The sequence below is a fragment of the Fringilla coelebs genome (assembly GCF_963513975.1).
Source record: "Fringilla coelebs genome assembly, chromosome: 1".
NCBI classification, from domain to species: Eukaryota; Metazoa; Chordata; class Aves; order Passeriformes; family Fringillidae; genus Fringilla; species Fringilla coelebs.
The window spans coordinates 50,957,128-50,967,833 of NC_140028.1; the positions used below are offsets into that span (position 1 = coordinate 50,957,128).

The window sequence follows — 10,706 nt, forward strand, 5'->3', positions numbered from 1 at the left end:
TGGGTATCTTCTTATGAAATTAGAAAACTTTTAACATGATGTTTTGCTGCCACATCTTCTAGTGCATGCCAGCACTTTTTAACTTAGGAAAAGGAAAAAAAAAAAAAAACACAGCAAGATTTCTTATTAATCTATGGAAATATCAAACACTCATATTGACTTCCATAGACTGGTTTAGAGAAGGAGGCATAACTACACCAATGGTGTTCTTCAAAGCAACATCATAGGATCAGAAGGTCATGGGGGGCATCTTTTTTTGTACCAGGGATTTTGCTTTTAGATAGAAGACACACTGGCTAGAGTTCAAAAGGGGCACTTCAGATGATGGAAAATGCAGGACACAGGAAAATAAATCACAATACCCAAACTCCTACTGGGGTGAGGCAAGGTGATTCAGAGCAACAAAGGATGGGGAAAATACAGTGATCGTGTCTGCAAAGCAGACAGGTTGAAACAACATTGGAGCTTGAGCAGGAGGAAGTCCAAAGCCAGGTAAAGTGTTTGCTTTAATACAGACATTACTGTTACAGGAGCTGCTGGTATCCTACTGGTCAATGTAACCATTTTGCCCCCATGGGTAACCCCAAAACCATGCAGTTTGCCCTGTACTGATAAGAGACATTTTATGTCTGTTCCTACAGCACAGCAATGGGAAGTTGGTAACAATTTAAAAGGAAGGAACTTTTTTTATTCTTCAGCTCTGCAACCTTAATTCAATCACTGTCCCCTAGGGCTGAGAAAAGGACTGGCTTTACTGCTCTGCATTATCATGTTGGCAGAGAAGCTATGGAGAAAAATATTCCTCATTTATATATGATGCAAGTGTATGAAAAACAGTTTCAGGCTCACACAATGAAGAATAAGTCAAGAAATCTAAGTCAAAGAATACTTTCAAACCCTAAGTATGAAATTCTGTGTGGTTGAGCTTCACAGGAGCTGTGGCCAACAGGTAACAGATCAGAAATAAGAACCTTAGCACCAGCACTTAGAAGCATAAGGTTGGCTTTTCAAGTATAGTTCAGCTTTCAAGTAATTTCAGCATTTCTTTCATATATACTTTCAAGTATATCAGCATTTCACCATCACAATAATTGTGTAGCATATTTAGTTTATGCAAATAAAAGTAGGTACATTGTTTATGCAGACAGAAAGCCTGATAGAATGTATTTAAATGTATTGATGACAAAAGTGGGTGCTGTCTTTTCTCCCTATCTTGGAAAACCAGTGAGGGCAGAAGCATTGTCTGCTGGCTCGGCTTCTCCAACCCAGGCACGAAGGGATTCCCAAGATGAGGATAGTGAGACAAATCAGCTATTCTCTATTCCTTGAGAGTGTCATTAAATAGGGTGGCATGAGAAGTGGCTGTGGGTGATGGTTTGTTTTTTTTTTTTAACAACATATCTACTATAGCCCATGAATAGATTACTATAATCCACAAATACTAGTAGTGGCACTGATGGCAGGACTGAACACAGAAAGCAAACCACTGTCAATACCAGATCTAAGCTGGCATAGAGCCTGTCCCCAGCCTCTGTTTTCTGCACTTAGCACACTGGCCCTGCAAGTAACTGATGAAACCCCGACAGTGCTGGCACAGTATTAAAGGATCCTCCTAATTGCCATGCTTCAAATTCCAGCTCTAAGCCTGCTAAGAGAAGATCTGCAAAACTCTTTAATAAATCATAGAAATCAGAGATGAAAATTAGGTCATGTCACCCACGCCTCCGATCTGCACCGTGAGTCTGCGACCCATACAGTGCTGCCGAGTGCTCTGTCTCGACAACTCCTAAATGATTCAAGTGCTGAGGTTTCTCCCAATTCCCCAGGCAGACTGTTACACAGCCCAGTGAACATCACCATCCACAGGCTTTTCACTGACCAGCCTCATCCTCTCCGTACCAATTTTATCTTTGTCCCATTTTGTTCTGTTCCTATTTATATCTTCCTCCAACTTCCCCCAAATCTGCTCTTGATGCTACCTCAACCACTATCCGGCAAAAATTGTTGCTCAGGAAACGTTCTTCTGCCTCTCCTGTAATACTGCTGTAGTGTGCTGCTATTTTTAGGAGAAAAAAGGAGGTGGTAAAGGAATGAAAGGCTGCCAGCTCCAGCTGTACAAGAATAATGCTCCAGTACAGTGGAAACTACATTACAGTGTTTTCTCTTTAAGCACATATAATTGACCAAAACCTTAGTCTTCTGGAATGATCTAAATGGAAAAGATAGAAGAAATGGAAAAGACAAATTCCAAGGTTAAAAAAAAAATCCCTTGTCATCTCACTTCACCTTTCAATCCTACATCTGGCCTCTTCCTTCCAGGGTTGTTCCTGAGATTTTACAACAGCACTTGCCCAGTGAGACACGTGGTTAAAGTAGCAACATACTGCCATTATCCTAGAATTTAAGTTGGAAGGGACCTTTAAAACTCACCAAGTTCCAACCCCCCTGCCATGGACAGGGACACCTTCCACTAGACTAGGTTGCTTAAAGCCCCATTCAGCCTCGAACACCTGGCCTTTGGCAATGCTTTCAGGCACATGGTGTGAATCTTGGGGCATTCTGGACAGGTCTAGGAGTTGGATTTTATGATCCCTGATGGGGTCTTACAACTCAGTATATTCCATGATTCTATTTCAGAGATGGGACTTCCGCAACTTCTCTAGAAAACCTCGTTATTCCTCCTTGTCCTATCAGTACATGCTTGTGTAAAAAGTCTCTCCATCTTTTCTGTAAGGCCCCTTAAATGCCCCAATGCAGTCTCCCCAGACCCTTCTCTGCTCCAGTCTGAATGACCCCAACTCTTTTAGGCTGTCTTCTTAGCAGAGGTGCTCCAGCCCTCTGATCACATTTGTGGGCCTCCTCTATATCTGCTCCAACACTTCTCCTGTGCTAGGGACCCCAGGTGGAAGCAATATTCCAGGTAAGGTCTCAGGAGAGCAGAACCCCATCCCTCAGCTGGTTGGCCACACTGCTTTTGATGGAGCCCAGGATGCTATTGGCTTTCTGGACTGTGATCATGCCTTGCTGTCATGTTGAGCTTCTCTTACACAAACACCTCCAAGTATTTCTCCTCAGGCTTGCTCTCAATCCATCTCTCAGCCTGTATTTGAGCTTGGGTTTGTCCTGACCCCCGTGCAGGGCCTTGCACTTGACCTTGCTGAACTTCAAGAGGTTCACTTGGGCCCACCTCTCAAGCCTGTCAAGGTCCCTCTGAAAGTCATCCCTTCCCTCCAGCACGTCAGCCACACCAAACCACTTGGTGGAGTCAGCAAACTGCGCGATCATTAAAAATGATCCAGTAAGAAACCTGCTCACAAGAAGCCACTGCGCCTTGGGCCAGCCCCTCAGGTGGAAGTGAGACCTGTGTTTTATGCCTGCTTCAAGACACAGTGACATGCTGACCTCCAAAAGGCAGCTGTCCATCATTCCCCAACCCCTCCGGCCAATGCCGGTGCCAGACACCGCACACAGAGGGCTCTGTGCAACCAGTGCCTGGACTATCAAGACCATCTGACCAATCTAAAAGACCCTGCTTTCCTGAGAACACACTTTTATACATCACCCACTGTCTTTACCAAACATGGTATTTACTGATATGCAAAATTAGGAACCACTACCAGAAACAAAGCAGAGGTATCAGATTTTTTTGCTACAAATAATTATCACAGGCATTTCTCTTTGTATATATGCATATGTCCATGTATGGACTCCAGTGCATCTGTGGGGCACCTTCAGGAATCACACTGTGCTGGGAGCAGAGGGGCTAAGCTCCGTCTGCCCCAACAGTTGTTCTGCAACAGCAGTAATTTAATAGAAAGAAAACAGTGATAAATACAGAGCACCTGGTGAAGTAATATTTCCAGTGTCCTTAGAAAGATTTCAGCTTCCTAACATAAGCTACAATTTGGCTGGGTAAGATTTTGATACCTCCACCTAAACCAAACTGAGCCTTGCTTCACAAGCAGGCTTACCGATTTCCGTGGGAAGACTGGCGGACCAGGATACTCCCCAACATGAGTCAGGGTGCAAGAACAGGTCTCTCAGTTAGTACAAACATATGTTTCCTAGGTCTGGAAGAGCTGGTGTGTTTTTGGTTTTGTTTTTTTTTTTTTTTTCCCTTCTTCAGTTCTTCGCAGCCTGTTTACATTTCCTGGCTTATTAAACTAGATTTTATTTGCAGCCAGTACGTCCTAGGGAACTGGAGGTGTTACACATAATTGCCCTCAGATTCATAATGACTAAACAAAGTAACCTCCACCACCAAGGAGTCCCCCTGCTCCATTGCTACCAGCAGTGTCAAGTCCCCCAGACACCACGAGTGGTGTCGCCTCCTGCCACCAGGGAAAGGGCTGCTGGTGCACTCCAGAATGTGGCTGTCTCCCAGGATTTACTCACCTCCTCCAGGGAGGTGGAGAGTGCTGCGACTGGGCTGCTGCAAGGGATGAAGCTCTGAGGATGAGGAATATGAAGGAATAATCCCAGATGAGGAGGAGGAGAAGCAAGCAAGTGGCCAGGTACTTGGCCACTTTCCTGGGTGATGGGAAAAATGGAGAGTGCCAGAGGATAGGGTTCCATTAGGGATTCCACCAAGGAGCCCAAAGACAGGGAGACCCAGCCAGTGATTGCAGCCAGGGAGAGGGGACATGCAGGCAAGAGCCTCCTGACTGGACGAGCAGACACAATTACAGAGCAGAAGAAAACCACAGGCCTAAGTGTGCAGCTTGCCCTTGTCTGGTATGGGCCAGGGCCAGGTGTTTTCCCTACCTCAATCCCACGAACATCCCACTGTTCATCAACAGGGCTCCAAACAAAAGCTCACCAGCGTCAGCTGTTGCCACCTCAAATTAATCACTCACTTGCTACCTGCATCTGGGAACAAAAAACCAACTCCTGTTTTGGGAAAAAGGATGCTGTAAAAACCAGGCAATGGGCACTTTGGTAGTCCCAAATTTAACACAGCCCTAAATTAGAATCATCAACCATTCTCTATCCCACACAGGGGCTTTCTTCTCACTAGTCTCACCTAATAGAGCAATGCTGTGACTGCTTCCCCCTGTTCCACTTGCCAATGAACATCTGTTTCATACAAATACCCACATGTGAACAGGTATTCAAAACTGTATCCTGCTTTTTTCTCTTCACATTCCCTTACCCTTCCTGAAAATATTTTCTTTAATATCCACATATGCTTTCCATTTATTCTAGCCCTTTACCCCCAACACATGGTCCGAGTCCCCAGTTTCCACATTCTTCTTTAACCCTTTAAACTGAAAGACTTTTCTCAGTGGGATCAAACACCTGGTGGGTGATCCTCATGCAGATTTCAGTACTTCTTTTGTTTCTCAGTTTGCCAACAGATTAGTTTTGATAGATAGTGAAGCCACTGAAAAGGAGTCTCTGTCTGTGGCACACAAAGTATTTCCAAGATCTATAAAGGAAAGGGTAAAAATTGATGAGGTCTATGTAAAAAATCCCACACCCCCCCTTTTTTTTTAAACTTTTTAAACTTTCATTTATGTAATAGTCTTTCATGTATCACATCCCATAGGATGCAAATAGATTCATGATTTAATGGATTATCCTTCCTTTTTGCTTTTACCCACTTTATACAAGAACAGTCAGCTCCACTGATACAAAGTAAAATTTAAAAATTTCATTTTCCTCTAGAGAGAAAAAGCTGACAATTACTCAAATTGCATTATATCAATTACTCAGGAAGGGTGCAGGAGATATTGATTTTGCTGTCTATACAGCACACTGCCTCAGATTAACTCAGTCGTCCCAAATACTGACCCATTTCTGCTTTTCCAGAGCTACTCAGTCCTCAGCAATCCTCCCGAGCTTCCTCTGCACTGATGGTGATGGTGACAACGATTGAGAGTGGCAGGGGAGGGAGCAAAGGGCCTGTAGGTTTTTCTCTTACCAATGCCATGGAAAGTGCTTCTGCTCCTCTTTTCCACTACCTGGGCTGTTCCCTTTAAGAAACTGCGATCTTCCCAAGGAAAACAAGCCTTTCTCTTTGGGTGTTTCAAGCCAGCTATTGACAGAGGCAGTGCTATGTGTCCATATACTCATTTAGACTTGGACCATTCCCCAGCCATTATAAATGGCTAACACTGGAGATTGAAAATTTAGAGAAACATGCTATAAAAGCTAGCTAATCTATCATTCTTCCAGTGGTTCATCCCTTTTAAAGACTTCCTTTATGCTACTGACTCAAACTGCTTAGTGATGCTTATTTAAGTCTAGTTCTGGGTAACACTCTTATGCTCTACAACTTTTGTACAAAATAGAAACAATCCATCATCCAGAATAAACACTTTTTCAGTCTAATTTTCAGCTTAGTTGACAGCAATCATATTTTTCAGTTATATGCATGCATTTATACTCACTTGATTAGAGAGAAATTTTGTTTGAACAAAACACTTTGAACATTTAAACACTGCAGTCATAACATATTTCCTGTAAAAATGTGATAAATAAGATGCTAAACCACAAAATCCTAGGGCCATGCTATACACATTGAAAAAACACAATCCTGCAGACTCACAACTGCCCTCCCTGCATAGACTGACCCTTTTTTTTCAAAGCCCAACTTATATTAAACATGCACTGAACACACACAGATTCTCAGCCAAGGATGTATTTTGATGTGACAAAGTCACATAGTTTCACACTTTTGTGTTGAAAATGCTGTAGCCCAAGAAATAAAGCTGATGGTTCATCTCATGAGAGACAAGAAGTCTTTTATAACCACTTATAAATGGTTTGACGTTTTCCCTCAGACAACAAGCAGTCATTTACTGGTACATGAGATTTCCATGAAACAAGTCTGAATGTCACCCACCGTGAATAACACATTTAACACATTTCAAGAACTTTCTGTTAACTCAAAATCCTTCCTGAAATACAAAAAAAGTGTCATTTTACATATTTTAAGAAAACAACCACGCATAACCCCCATGGAACTCACAACCATACAACAAACATAACAAACATAGATGCGACCATGCTGCTGTGGGACAAATCTACTATCACCTACCCCTTCCCAGATTTGAAAGAAAAATCTCTGAATAACAATTATTTCTCATTAACGACTAAATATTCAGCAGGTTCCCACTACAGACAAGAAAAGACTTCATCCTGATTAAATGAAAAATTACATAAGTTGCAGCTTCACCTTCACTTGCTCCTTCTGGGAAGAGAGCCCCGAGCCCAGCAGCCCTCTCCAGTTTTGGTGCAGCTCTCCAGCAGCCAGCCCCAGCCCTGCCCAGCCCAGTTGCAGGGGGAGCTGGCGGTGGGTGCCACACCCTGCGCCCCCCCTCCCCCGCGGCTCCTCCCCAAGGCTAAACCTGCCCACCGCAGCAGCGAGCTCCCGGGGGATGAGCTCCTGATGCGCATCCCACCAGCTCCTCGTCCTATGGGGAAGCCTCCGGGGAGAAAAGGCCGTCAGCTGCACCACTAACTGAGGGATGCGACTGCAGGCAATTAGTGAGGGGAGAGGCCGGGGCTGCGCTGGTCTGATAAAACAGAGCCAGCGTATTTTTAATGTTTCCCGATGTGTTTTGTGTTCCTGCTGCAGCAAGCGGGTCTACAGCATGCCAGCAGCTCAAGGAGCCTTCGCGTTTATGCAGTGCCATAAGGAATAAACTTCCAGCAGCTCTTACCCCAATGCGGTGCTCTCAGGCTCTCCTCTCCTGCCCTGATTGCCATGCGGTTCTCATCCTCACACTACAGCTGAAACTTTCCAACCCAAGGAGACCAGCATAGGCATATTTGCCTATCCTCTATTATGCGAGTACACACTCAGAGGTGCAGCAAAGCAGTGAATTTAACAATATCAGTGATGCAGCATGATGATCTTGACCTTTTAGTACTCTGTGAAAGGACTCTTCTCTATAGAATTAGAGAAAAAGCATACATTCAACTGCATCTGACCTTTACTGGTCCAAGCCTTATGTAGTTTGCTTATATTCTTCTTTTTAATGGGATTTAATAATACTTGCTTACTTTATAACAAACCTTTCAGTTTTCTACGGACAGAGACAATTGCTGACAACACTGAAAGTAAAACAAAAAGGTATCACTCAGCTCACCAGGCTGTAAAAGAACAGATGCGCATGGGACACACCTAACCTGGAGCTTTTCTTTCTTTTTTTTTTTTTTTTTGGCAAGCCGGCCTCTGACTTGCAATCATTTTGACAGAACAGTAAAGACCTCTAACACTGAGAGTAGTTTTCCTTCAACTTCGAAGCAACGTGCTTGTGCAGTGGAGGAAACAGTTTCCATCTCTGCCTCAAACAGGGGCACACGCCGGAGAACAGCGGTGAGAACCGCCTTGACCTAGCGCTTTCCTCCTCCAGCACAGCCCCAAGAGAAATTAAAAGAAGACAGCGCAAGGCCAGACAGGGATGATTTGCACTTGCGATTTCCACAGGAGTGCAAGTTTTTATGCTTCTCGCTATATGTGACGAAGTTTCGCCTTTGAATGAAAAATGGGACAACCGAAAAAGAAAAAATCCTTTTCCACCGACCCGCCGCGGTCCCTCTCTGGCAGCCCAAGGGCGCGGGGCCGCACCCAGGATGCGGGAGCACCGACGGACCCGCTCAGCCCTCTCGCTGGTCGCACCCGCGGCTTCTCTATTCCCTTTTCCCCACACACCTGGCCGAGCACCGACACTTCCACGCCGCGGGGCCAGGAGGAGGGATGGGGAAGAGTGAGGGGGTCCAGCGTCCGAGCCGCGCTCCCGAGCACCTGGGAGCCCGCGCCGGGTCGGGCGGGCAGGGAGGCGCGATCGCTCCAGCGCGGGGCGGAGCGGGGCAGCCCGGCCCGGCGGGGCCCCTCGCTGCCGGCCAGGAGGGGGCCGGCGCGGTGCTGCCACTGCAGCGGTCCGGGGCTGCGATGTGCTCCGTGCATAACCACACCCACCGCATTGCAGAAGCCACGGCCCGGGGCGGGGGGGTAGGGGGTAACCCCCCCACGGCGAGTAGCGCAGCCCCGGCCGGGCCCCTGCACCGCCCAGGTGTCGTGTCCCCCAGGTGAGCGGGGCACTGGGCGAGGCGCGGCCCTAGGGGGGCTCGGGGTGCGCCCCACCACGCCACACGCCTCGCCCGCCCCCCTCCGCCGCCTACAGAAGTTTCCCACAGAAATGCGTATCGTCCTAAAAAAAATTAAATTGCAATCGCCCTCCCAGCGTCCGCCGCCCGGCAGAGCTGCGGCGGGAGCAGCCGAGCCTGTGTGTGTCCCCGCAGAGCCCCCGCCGCCCTCCCCGCTCTGCGGGGGCACCGCTCGCTGCCTGCCCCGGCTCCCCAAGGCAGCCTGGCCGCACGCACACGCCGCCCCCCCGACTTAAAAATGGCTCCTAAGAATGATGTCGATATATATACACGTATATATTTATATATGTCTATATATACACACACACACATATATAAATAAATGCGTATATATTATAAAAAGGGGGAGATGCAACCTGCCCCCGCCCCCCCGGGCATACCCTCAGCTCCCCGCTGCGGGGAGGGCACCGCAGGCGGCGGGGCCGGAGCGGCGCGGAGGTTCCTCGGCCGCGGAGCGGAGCGCGGGGGCGGCGGTGGCGGGCGCGGGGCTGCTCCCGGCGCGGCGGCGGCCACGCGTCAGCAGCGGCAGCGCAGCCCGGCTCTGCCCAGAGCGAGCCTCCGCCGCTCCCCAGCAAATCAGGGCTGCCGAGGCTCCTCCGGCGAGAGGGAGGGAAAAAGGAAAGGAGGAAAAAAAAAAAAAAAAAGACAAAAAAAAAAAAAAAAGGCAAAAAAAACCCCAACTGTACGCAGGGGAGAGCGGCAAAAGCTGGATGCCAGCAGGTTTGTGGAGGCAGCCTTCCCGCCTGCACAACTCCCTTGGCCACCGAAGGCTGCTCCCCGGGCACGGCACAGAGCCACCTCGCCAACACAGGGATCCCCACCTGTGTCCGGAGGGATTCGGCCGCTTTTTGGCTCAGCTAAATGAATCCCTGTGTTTAAGGACATGAGTATAGCTGCAGCAGTTTCAGGCAAACCCCTGCGATTGAGAACCTCCTTGTCAACTTAAAAGCAGCAAGCTGTGAGCTGGCAAAGTCTGGCTTTGAATTATATGTGGGAGCTTTGATGGGGGGGGGGGGGGGGGCATGTTACCAGCCTTTTCAATTTTAATTTTCAGTGACAAACTACATGTTCTTAAAATATGAACCGTATTCCCCTCAAGAAGATTGCCAAAATGTAAAAAAAAAAAAAAAAAGAAAAAGAAAAAGTCCTCTTGCACATCAGCTCCTGATCCAAAAGGGAAAATGTAAAACCAAAGACAACTTTGAAGTTTGTACTCCAGTACAGTCAAGTTTGTACTCCAGTACAGACCACAACATGCCACATGTCAAAAAGCATCAAAAATTTGTAGTGCAGACAAAAGCAGTTTGGGAGGGGATTATTCCAACTTGCACCATTCCAGTGTGGTAAATACATATCTCCTCTTAGAGCACAAAACTGACTTCTCCCCTCTACCCACACAGGAGTGGCTGTTGGGTTTGAGACTGCTGCATCACCGTGCTCAGAGGCACTGCTCATTTGTTTCTCGGGGGCACCAGAAGCAGCTGAACTTGCTCTTTTCTGGAGGAGGAATTGACCACAGGAAAGGCAGTGATGGCTTGGCTGCAGAAGAGCAACAGATGAACACAGTCTGAAGCTGCACCTTCAGTCCT

At 47.2% G+C, this 10,706-nt stretch overlaps 1 protein-coding gene across 14 annotated transcripts in view; it reads right to left on the minus strand.

The window, feature by feature from the left end:
- The window catches only part of EPB41L3 (erythrocyte membrane protein band 4.1 like 3), a 96,810-nt gene extending 87,170 nt beyond the window's left edge, over positions 1-9,640 (minus strand). For 13 of the 14 annotated variants that reach the window (XM_084219361.1, XM_084219362.1, XM_084219364.1 and 10 more), the window contains exon 1: positions 9,498-9,640. The gene's annotated coding sequence lies outside the window, so the exon portion shown is untranslated. Of the gene's footprint in view, positions 1-8,662; positions 8,767-9,497 lie in introns of those variants that run through there. The other variant, XM_084219363.1, reaches the window with a different exon arrangement.
- Positions 9,641-10,706: the final 1,066 nt, after the last annotated feature.